The 10,294-nt window shown below is 45.6% G+C and overlaps 1 protein-coding gene across 8 annotated transcripts in view; it reads left to right on the top strand.

Moving 5' to 3' along the window:
* Positions 1-10,294, top strand: part of LOC147015207 (janus kinase and microtubule-interacting protein 3-like) — a 148,839-nt gene that overhangs the window by 40,028 nt on the left and 98,517 nt on the right. The window lies entirely within an intron of this gene.

The following is a 10,294-nucleotide window of genomic DNA, read 5'->3' as shown; positions in this document are numbered from 1 at the left end:
TATATATATATATATATATATATATATATATATATATATATATATATATATTTATATTTATATATATATATATATATATATATATATATTTATATTTATATTTATATATATATATATATATATATATATATATATATATATATATATATATATATATATATATATATATATATATATATATATATATATATATATATATATATATATATATATATATATATATATATATATATATATATATATATATATATATATATATATATATATATATATATATATATAAATAAAATATATTGTTACGGCTGTGGAAATTCGCAGAACACCATAAAGGTTCCTTAGTTCAGTTAGATCGATAAGTCTGTGTTCAGTTAGATTTCCCCACCGTTGTTTAATGGGGATTATTCGTGTCACAGGGCTGTGATCCTTTGAGGTCGGTTTTTATTTTTCTATCGTTATTTTGAACCAACCACATCTCCACCACCATTACAATAACCGACATCGCTCCCCTTAACCACAACACCAACCACAACCACACCTACTTCTCAACAACCACGCCATCTTCACCACTCCGCCAGCAACTGTCAACATCTCCACGCCACAAACATTACCTCGACGTGTTTCGACTGATGAGTAACTTACAACTAACGTGTGTCGACGTGTGTCAACGATCGCATAACGTGCCTACAACTTATGGCCAGCGTATGCGGAACGTGTGCGTCATACGCTGGCATACGTCGAAAAATTTTGAGCATGCTTAAAATTTGTCGACGTGCTCGGCGTACTACAACGTATGCCAGCGTGCTTCAGCGTGCTCTTAACGTATACAAAACTTACCCATAACGTATTCGACGTGTGCCAGCGTATTCAGCAAATTTTTCATACGTCGGCATACGCTGTCTAAAACGTCAAGGTGTGACAGGGCCTTTAGCTACGTAGTGTTAAAAGGAACGTGCTGTAGTGTAAGGGATGACGTGGGAGCACGAGGTAGTTAGGGGATGTAGTCAGAAGGATGGCCGAGTTCAGCGATGGAGTGTGAGAGTTGGAGAGTAGAAAATGGAAACATGTTGAGTGAGTGAGGCCAGCGGGCCTGAGTGAATGGAGTGAATGTGGAATGCATGGAGCGATGAGTGGTTGGGGGGAGGAGTGACTCCCACCCAAGGGACCCCGGGGTCAGAATAAAGTGAGTTAGTGGTTTATTCAAATTGACGAAATGGAGGTCGTTCTGCTGTTGGTGGGATCGTAGGCTTGAAACCCATTTGGAGGGGTGCAGGAGCCCTGTTGACGGGCTGGGAGCGTGGCTGCGAACGGTGAGTATCGCTGAGTGGGTACCCCAGGCACAGGGCTAGTCGGCCGCGGTAGGCCAAGGGTCCATGGGGGGTCGGAATAGCGTAGTGGGCACGGGTGGCCCGCATGATGCGGGGCCCGGGGGCCATTGGCCGCGTGGTATTGCATTGGGCACGGGCACCCAGGGAAGGGGCCCGGGGCGTCAGCCTGCTACGTGAGTGTTTCAGGGGAGTTGCAATGGAGGGCACTCCCCGGTGTTTAGGGAGCTGGTAGGCTCGAAGACAGTGTAGTGCCCTGGGGTGCCAAAGTTGGAGAATCGGCAGAGGGTAGTTCCTGCCAAGGGAGCCACGCATCCCAGCCACGAAACCGTGCAAGGGCACGAGGGAAAATTGGAGGGCGAGGCCCGAAATTTGAGAGGACACCAACACAGGCGACGGGAATCTTGGTTGTTAGAACTGATAGTTTAACCGAGAGGCGCTCGTTGAAAGCCCCGGGGTAGATTAAGGAATAAATGTTCGGGTAGATTAGGAAGTGTACCCCTCCGCACCATCCATCCCTTCGCTCTCGTTGTGGGACGCTGGACCCACTTTGGGTTTAGATCGCTGAAGTCTGAGGAGGCCATTCTGAGGCTTGAATTCGGCCTCGACACAGGACGCTAGCTCTCCCTTATTCCCCTCCAGGAAGGGAACGTAGGGGTTGGGAGTAGGCTAGGTGATGTGATAGGTTAGCCGAACAGAGACTGTAAAGGGGGTTAGAGAGACGAATTTATAGAAGGGAGATAAAAATTAAGATAAAACAAAAAAATAAGTTGGGGCTAAATTTGTTCTGCAAACTAAGGGAGTGGGTATGGACAGAGAGAGGCAAAGGTGATAGGTTGGGAGGGAGACAGTAGGGTAGGTCCGAGCCCGCCTTCCGAGTGGCCAGCACCACCGCACTCCCTCCACCAACCTCCTTGAACAAGACAAGAGGCCGGCCAGCTTCATCTGCCGGCTGTTTTGCTGCAAGGCCTGTGCTGGCCAGTTCATCTGCCGGCTGTTTTTACTGCAAGGCCTGTGCCGGGCGCATCATCTTCCGGCTGTTTTACTGCAAGGCCTGTGCCAGTCATTCATCTGCCAGCTGTTTACTCCAAGGCCTGTGCCGGTCAGCTTCACCACCGGCCCGTTTTGCTACAATGGCCTTGTCTTGCCTTGCCATGCCTTGTCTGCCTGCTTTTGCCTTGGCCCCATGCCTGCTGCACTTTTTGCATTTGCCCCCATTTATTGCCATGTGCACCAGGATCATCGCGCGTGCTGCAGGGACTGCCCTGTAGGCAGCCGCATCACTGGACCACGTTGGCGGCCCGTGCAACGTTTGTTTGCTGCGTCAGATCATTGTGCATACTGCAGGGACTGCCCTTTAGGCAGCCGCATCACGGGACTGCATTTGTGCAGCCTATGCACCGTCTTGTGTTCACTGCATTCATTTCAAAGGGGGAGGGCTAGGACTGCATGTGAGCAGCCGGCCACGTTCCCTGTCACCTGCGGTTGACTCATTTTTATTTTTATTTTTTTTGTATACCTTGGTCGAGGCTCGTATGAGAGCTAACACACAACTCACAGCAAGGAGGCATGAGACAAGAGGGGTGGGAGTGGAAGGGACAAAACATTGGGGAACAGACACAGGTGAACTGTGGAAGGGAGAGGGATGGGGATGGGACGGGGAACATGGCGAGGAGAAGATGGACATTACAGGGACTTTCAGGAAGGAAAGCAGGAGAATTGAAGGAAGTGGGCTTGGGTGGATTATCGGGGGTAGAAAAGATCGAGGATTTGGATGGGGGAAGATAAGAGGTGGTGGTGAACAGCTGTTTTGAAAGCCTGGAGGGAAGAATGGGAAAGAATAGAGTGAGGAAGTTTATTCCAAAGGCGGGAAAAAAGAGGAATGAAAGAGTGAAGATGAGCAGTGATTCGTGATTTTGGTAGTTTTACCAGAAGGGGGTTGTTGGCGGACCTTGAGCACCCTGTGGAAATGTGGTTGGGACAAATCGCAGAGAGAGCAGGGGGGGCAAGGCTGGAGAGGAGTCGGTAGAAGACAGAAAGACCACCGACCAACCTGCGGTGATTGAGTGAGAGGCCCAAAGACTCAGCTTCATTGCGGGAGATGCCAATGATCTTAAAAGCCCTGGTTTCGACAGCGTGAAGTCGAGAAAGGTGGGAGGCAGGAGCACCAGCCCAGATGGTGGGAGGCAGGAGCACCACCCAGACTCATGAGCCAGAGACTGCATGTGAGCAGCCTGGCTCCCTGCTTTTCTTTTTCCTGCAGAGTCCATTGATCCTGGGCCATGGTGTAGTGTTTAAAGTTATAATGTTTAGGTTAAGGTTAAAATTGTAAATGAGTTGCTTGCCCCCTGCATGTGTGTCTTCGCGCCAGCAATTTATTTAAGTCGTCTGTATGAGTGGGTTTGTTTAGTTCGTTCGGCCTCAATCACATTTGCCACGGCGGCCATGGGGTCTCCAAAATCTATGGCCACTAGCAATTATACGGCGGCCGCAGTATTTCCACGGTCACACAACAATGTAGCAGTCACATATGTTTTTATTTTTCGGGTAGCCGCACGGGGTATTTAGAAATTGTGGAGACCGAAAACGTGGGGTTGCCGTACGGTCTTTGATTTGATGTCGCACGGTGACCTTAAGGGGGCCCTGCGGCGGCCATAGAATTTTCAAGGCAGACGCAAGGTAGCCTCAAGGTGCCCGCAAGCCGACCGCAGGGGGCCCTAAGGCGAATATGCGGCCAGACGGATGGTAACGAAAGGGTTAATTTTTTTTTTTTTACTAGTTATTTTGTTTCAGCTTGTAGAATTGCTATGGCGAACGTAGAAATGAAAAAAGTTATAACTCCGCGTTATAATTCCACGGCGACCCCACGGCCTGTAAAAGATAGCCAAACGGCGTAGGGCCACCCTGAGGCCACCGCAGAAACTCTGCGGCCGCCACACGTTTATGTCAATTCAGAGGGCGTACGGCCGCTGTATCCTCGCCGTAGAGCAAATGTGACTTCGGCCTTACTCAGTCCGTAGGTTATTTATTTTTGGGACACGAATACACTAAATGTCGCACTCAGGGATCCGAAGGTAAATCGTAGTAAGGGAAACTTACACATGATGGCACACGAAAATTCGATGACTCGGGACGAGTCTGTAAAAAGGGGAGGGGGTAGTGTTACGACTGTGGAAATTTGCAGAACACCATAAAGGTTCGTTAGTTCAGTTAGATCGACAAGTCTGTGTTCAGTTAGATTTCCCCACCGTTGTTTAATGGGGATTATTCGTGTCACAGGGCTGTGATCCTTTGAGGTAGGCTTTTCTTTTTCTATCGTTATTTTGAACCAACCACATCTCCACCACCATTACAACAACCAACATCGCTCCCCTTAACCACAACACCAACCACAACCACACCTACCTCTCAACTACCACGCCATCTTCACCACTCCGCCAGCAACCGTCAACATCTCCACGCCACAAACATCACCTCACCTTCGTCTCCGAAACGGCGCCATCTTTGCACCAGCCGGGGCGAGTCCCCAGCGAACAGTGTTGCAGCAAACCGACGTGGGAGGTTTCGTCGAAGCGCAAGTCTGGTGATTTCTACCACGTCTGCTCTGTGTGGAAGCTTCGCTCTCGGAGAATCGGATCCAGAGGGCCGGTGATTTCTACCACGTCCGCTTTCCGAGCAGAGGTCAGAGATGAGAGTGCGGAGATCAGATCTCGTCTCACCAGCCCTATAAAAGGCCGCGCAGAGCGCCAGTTCATCGAGTCAAGTCGGGAGTCAATGAGTCAAGTCGGGAGGAGAGTCAAGTCGGGAGTCGAGTCAGGTCAGGTTTGGAGTGTCTGTCTGGAGCGGTCGAGGAGCTGCGTGGAAGTCGGGAGCCTGGCACTTGGAGCCTTCAGTCGGTGAAGAGGGTCGGACGCCAGGAGGAGATGTGAGCTGGGAGAGCAGCCCTGCCTGCTCTGCCACGCAGACCTGCGCGCTCGAGTACGGGCCAGAGAGGACTCGCCAACCAGCTCCGAACGGTCCGATGTGGTCGGGCTTCGTGACAGTCCGGGCAGCGCGAGGGACGAGCGGGCTCTTAACGAGAGCATCAACTCGGAAAGAGCGAAGGCCTGTTCATTCCTCTGAGGCATTGCCAGCTGGGCCCGAATCACCGGGCCGTCGGACGAGGCCTGGGCCGGACCGCGGCTACGCTAGCTGCCATGGGAAAGGAACGTCGTGGGTCGCCCCAGCGAGGAAGGTAACCTGCGCGGCCTCGTGGGGCCCTTTCGGTCAGCCAAGTCCCACGCCATAAAGGCCCACGGGCCCAGTCTGACCCCTGTCTGTGGGGGTGGTCTTTTCTTTTCTTTTGTGTGTATGTTGTGGTGCCGTGTCCATAAGTAAAACTGTTAAGTGACTGTACATTAATAATAATCATATTCGGTCGAAGTGGTTTCCCTTGCTTTTGTTTGCCTGTATACGTGTTGGCTGTACATACGTGTAATTGAAAATAAATGTGCTTTGTTGAAATGTACCCCGTTCGTTGCGTCTTCTCCCAATTGAAAATGCCATCTTGCATCGCTGAATAAATAGCTGGGTTTTAAAGACCCGTTAAATAGAATCGGATCCGGCGAGGTCGGGCGATAATACCCGCTCGGTTATCACTGCAGAACGGAGCGGACCGCTTCAGCGGTTCTTGTCCCAAGCCGACCTGCGCCGAGGTACGGTCTCCTGGTTAGCTATCCGCGTGGGTACTTAGGTTTATTGAGATTCGGCGATTGACCCTATCCTGCGCGGGTAGAAAATTGGAAAAGGCCGTGGTGGGGTTGAAGACCCACCCGTGACGGTTCCGGCGTTGCTCCGGAAGGTCACGACTGAATTGTCCGTCCGGTGGGGGACGCGGTTGTGATTAGAGAAACGCGGCCGATCGCATGCCGGCGGGTGCGAATTCGTAACAATATATACATAAAAATATTAATATAAATGTATATATATATATATATATATATATATATATATATATATATATATATATATATATATATATATATATATGTACAGAGACATGACAGAAGTAAATAGACACCATGATTTTAAAAGAATTTATTTATTTAACATTTGAAGAACATTTGATCCATTTTAATATATACACTTGTATTTTGTAGATTTGCCATTTGCAGATTTCAATGCTTTTACGCTTTCAGACATAGAACGAACGAGTTCTGAAATCCTCTCTTGTGGGATTTCTGCCCGGGCTTCCCACAAAATGTTGAGCAATTCTTCCCATGATGTTGGATTCCTGGAATTTTTCCGCACAGCTCGATCCAATACAGCCCAGAGGTGTTCAATGGGATTCATTTCAGGAGACTGACTCGGCCATGGAAGTCACTTGATCCCATTTCTGTTCTGCCAATCTTTGGTGTTTTTTTTGGAGTGTGGCATGGATCTCCATCTTTTATGAACAGTGTTGTTTTTGACCATCTGACCAATGGAGAAGACAGGGAGATGTCCATCCTCGAGGATATAAATGTATATCATGGAGTTGATGTTGCCAACACACTCCACAAGCTCTGACGGACCAGTGCTCCAGATTGCTTCCCACACCATCACTGAAAAACCACTGTGTTTGACAGTTTGCTGCAATTGGTTTGAAGAAAAGTCTTGACTGCGAAGTCTTCAGACCCATATGCATCCACTGTCAGAAAATTAAGTCAATTGGGACTCACCTGAAAAAATGACAGTTTGCCAAATCTCCAAGGGTCTGTTTGTCATCTTGTCCGCCCACTTATTTTTCTTTTGAATATTGGTTGGTCTAAGAAGTGGTTTTCTCCTTCCTGCTCATCCATCGTAGCCCAGTTTATGAAGGTACCGCACAGCAGTTCTTGAGCTAACTTGGACCTAACAGCTAACTTGAGAAAACGGGGAGTTTTCTCAATGGACCGCTTGACAGCTCGAAGATAACTTTCTGAAGGCCCAGATTGACCAGAACGGGAAGCTGTGGATTCCTTTCCTTCGCTGGTGAATTGCACAATCACACGATTGACCATAGAAAGTGGAATTCCAAGGTTCTGAACTATCTGCCTTCCGATTGGCCAACGATTCGTCCTCTTTGAAAATCGGAAAGTCTGTGTGCTCCCTGGGTTCGAGGCGTAGTTAATTGTCGTACAAGACCCAGGAACTTATTTCTGTAGAGAAATAGTCGAATATTAGAAAAAAATCACTGAATAAAACTGCATTATACAGATGAAATGAAGAAATTTAAGGTGTCTATGTACTTCTGTCATGTCTGTGTGTATGTGTATAATATATATATATATATATATATATATATATATATATATATATATATATATATATATATATATATATATATATATCTTCTTCTTCTTTCGGCTGCTCCCGTTGGGGGTCGCCACAGTGGATCATCCGTATGATCCGCATAGTGATTTGGCACAGGTTTTACGCCGGATGCCCTTCCTGACGCAACCCTGGTCGCCTCTTACGACACAGGGATATGGTGCACCTATTTTAACCGGGGTATACACTGGCCCAGTACACTGGTACTCACTTCGCCGACCTCGGAAGGATGACAGGCTGAGTCAACCCCCTGGTATATTAATTCAGTGGCCCAACGGGGCTTGAACTCAGGATCTTTTGGATCCCAAGCCGCTGCCCTAACCACTGCGCCAACACCAGGCACATATCTATGTATATATATATATATATATATATATATATATATATATATATATATATATATATATATACATATATATATATATATATATATATATGTATATATATATATATATATATATATATATATATGGAATGTCATGGGAGGTGATGACGTATTAGTAAAGAACGTCCAATCAGAATTGACTTTGTTTATAGGTGTCTATTCGACTGTTCTTCATTATATATATATATATATATATATATATATATATATATATATATATATATATATATATATATATATATATACACACAAGGAGCCCTTATTTTCCATCCATAATGCTTTATTTGTCCTCTACTGGGTTCACCAGAGGGGAATACGAGTATACGTCCATCGATCTGGCTGTTCAACCTGTGGTTTTTCAGACTTTTTGTTTTCCCATATCCTTCAACATATTCGACTGAAACTTGGTGTGTGGCTTTATTATGATAAGTTACAGAACAAGTTCGAGTTTCATGGTGTTTCTTAAATTTTTCACAGTTATGCCCTTTTTGGACTAAGAAAATATCTCATGGGTAGGGGACATGTGTTGCACAGTAATTCTCGCTCTTGTCGACAATATAAAAGGAGCTCGGTCTCTGCGTGCATGCACCATCTGTCTCGACCTGCATCCATCCCTGTCTGCATGCGTGTGTTCTTCCCTGCCTGCCTGCGTGCGTCCATCCGACCATCAACAATAGTCCTATAGGGGATACCACTAATCAAGCCCAATCTGCAAACAGTATGATATAGTGAGTAAGGTGAGAATAGATGGGCCGGTTTCAAATAGTATGATATAGTTGAGTAAGGTGAGGAAAAATGGGCCAAAAGCTCTTCCTCTTTAATCTTCTTCTTCACTTATAATAATGGTGTCTCATTCAATCCCGTTTCTCATATCGATTAAACGCTATATGCAATACTTTTTATTTTCAACATTTCCATTTTATTCACATCGCCCTATCAAACAGCATTTCCCATTATACAACGCCTTTTAAAGCATCACAAAGCAAGTTGTTCTACTTGAAGCACAGGTGAGAAAAGGATATGAACATAAAAGCAGCTGATATTTCAAGAATTTATTTGCATGATTTTTAAAGGGTGAAATTGAATTTTTATTTATTTTTCTCTTGAAGCGATGGGTCTTACATTTTAGTTATCTGTAATAATAAATGTCAGTGTGTGTCAGTCAGTCAGTCAGTCAGTCTGTGTGTGTGTGTGTGTGTGTGTGTGTGTCTGTGTGTGTGTCTCCTCCATAACTCCAAAACCATGAAACCTATTGTCCCAAACCTTTGCATGCATACTCAGGGAACTCCAAGGTCATACATGAACGAAAATAGTGAATTTGGGTTAATTTAAACACTCCTTTTGAAGATAATTAATTGTCTTATTTAATTATCCTTTATTAAGTCTCATCCTTGGTCACCTCGCTGTCCCTCTCTGGGGTCTTAATTCACCATTTTTTTTGGCCTGCTCAACAACACCTTGACTTGGAACAGGCCACAATGGTTTCTTAATGATAAAGTTTTTTTCTTCACTTTCCTCACTCATATCATCGAATGCCTGTTCATCGCAGCTACGAATTGCTGGATACATTGCAACGCTTATAAACACCTGGAGATGCCAGCGTTCATGGCTTTATTTCACTTCCACACATACCATAACCTCTAGAATCTCTCAATCTGAGCCAAAATTAAAAATGTAAACTCTGGCATTTGAAGTTATTAGCACTTCCGAGTGCTCAAAAAAAAGTGTTCATTTGTCCAATTCGGACATTGCTTGACATTCCGGGCATCTCCAGGTGCATGGTGTTTATATGACTGATCGGCAATCGCTAATCGCTTTCCAGGCCAGCCGTTCCTTACGAACCATTTCATTAGAGTGCTTGCTTGAGTGCTGAAGCCACTTGGTGAGCTTGGTTGTTCATTTCCAAGCCATGGCCAGACAGCAAAAGTATTCACACTGTCACTGAATATATTGATCGACTTGAACAAAGTTCAGGCCCTACTCGCCTGTGCTTGGCCCCTCTTTGTCATGCATGCGGTCCCTCAGGTGGTGGCTCGCTCGCTGAAAATGTGCAAATTAATTTTGACGTTTCCCCTTCTTGGACAATCTTTTCATTATATGATCTGTCATTTCGACATTTATAGATACATCTTAAAAAATTAAACATTTCGTTTTTATATGTTTCTTCATCCATTTCATTGGAATGCTTGCTTAGAGTGCTCTTCAAGCTTTGATCTCTACAAACTTCCATGGTGACATCGCGGTACAGTTTTCTGTG

The sequence above is a fragment of the Eptatretus burgeri genome, chromosome 12 (assembly GCF_056783735.1).
Source record: "Eptatretus burgeri isolate ZD-2024b chromosome 12, Ebu_testis_v1, whole genome shotgun sequence".
Taxonomy (NCBI): domain Eukaryota; kingdom Metazoa; phylum Chordata; class Myxini; order Myxiniformes; family Myxinidae; genus Eptatretus; species Eptatretus burgeri.
This window is presented reverse-complemented; position numbering and strand designations above follow the sequence as displayed.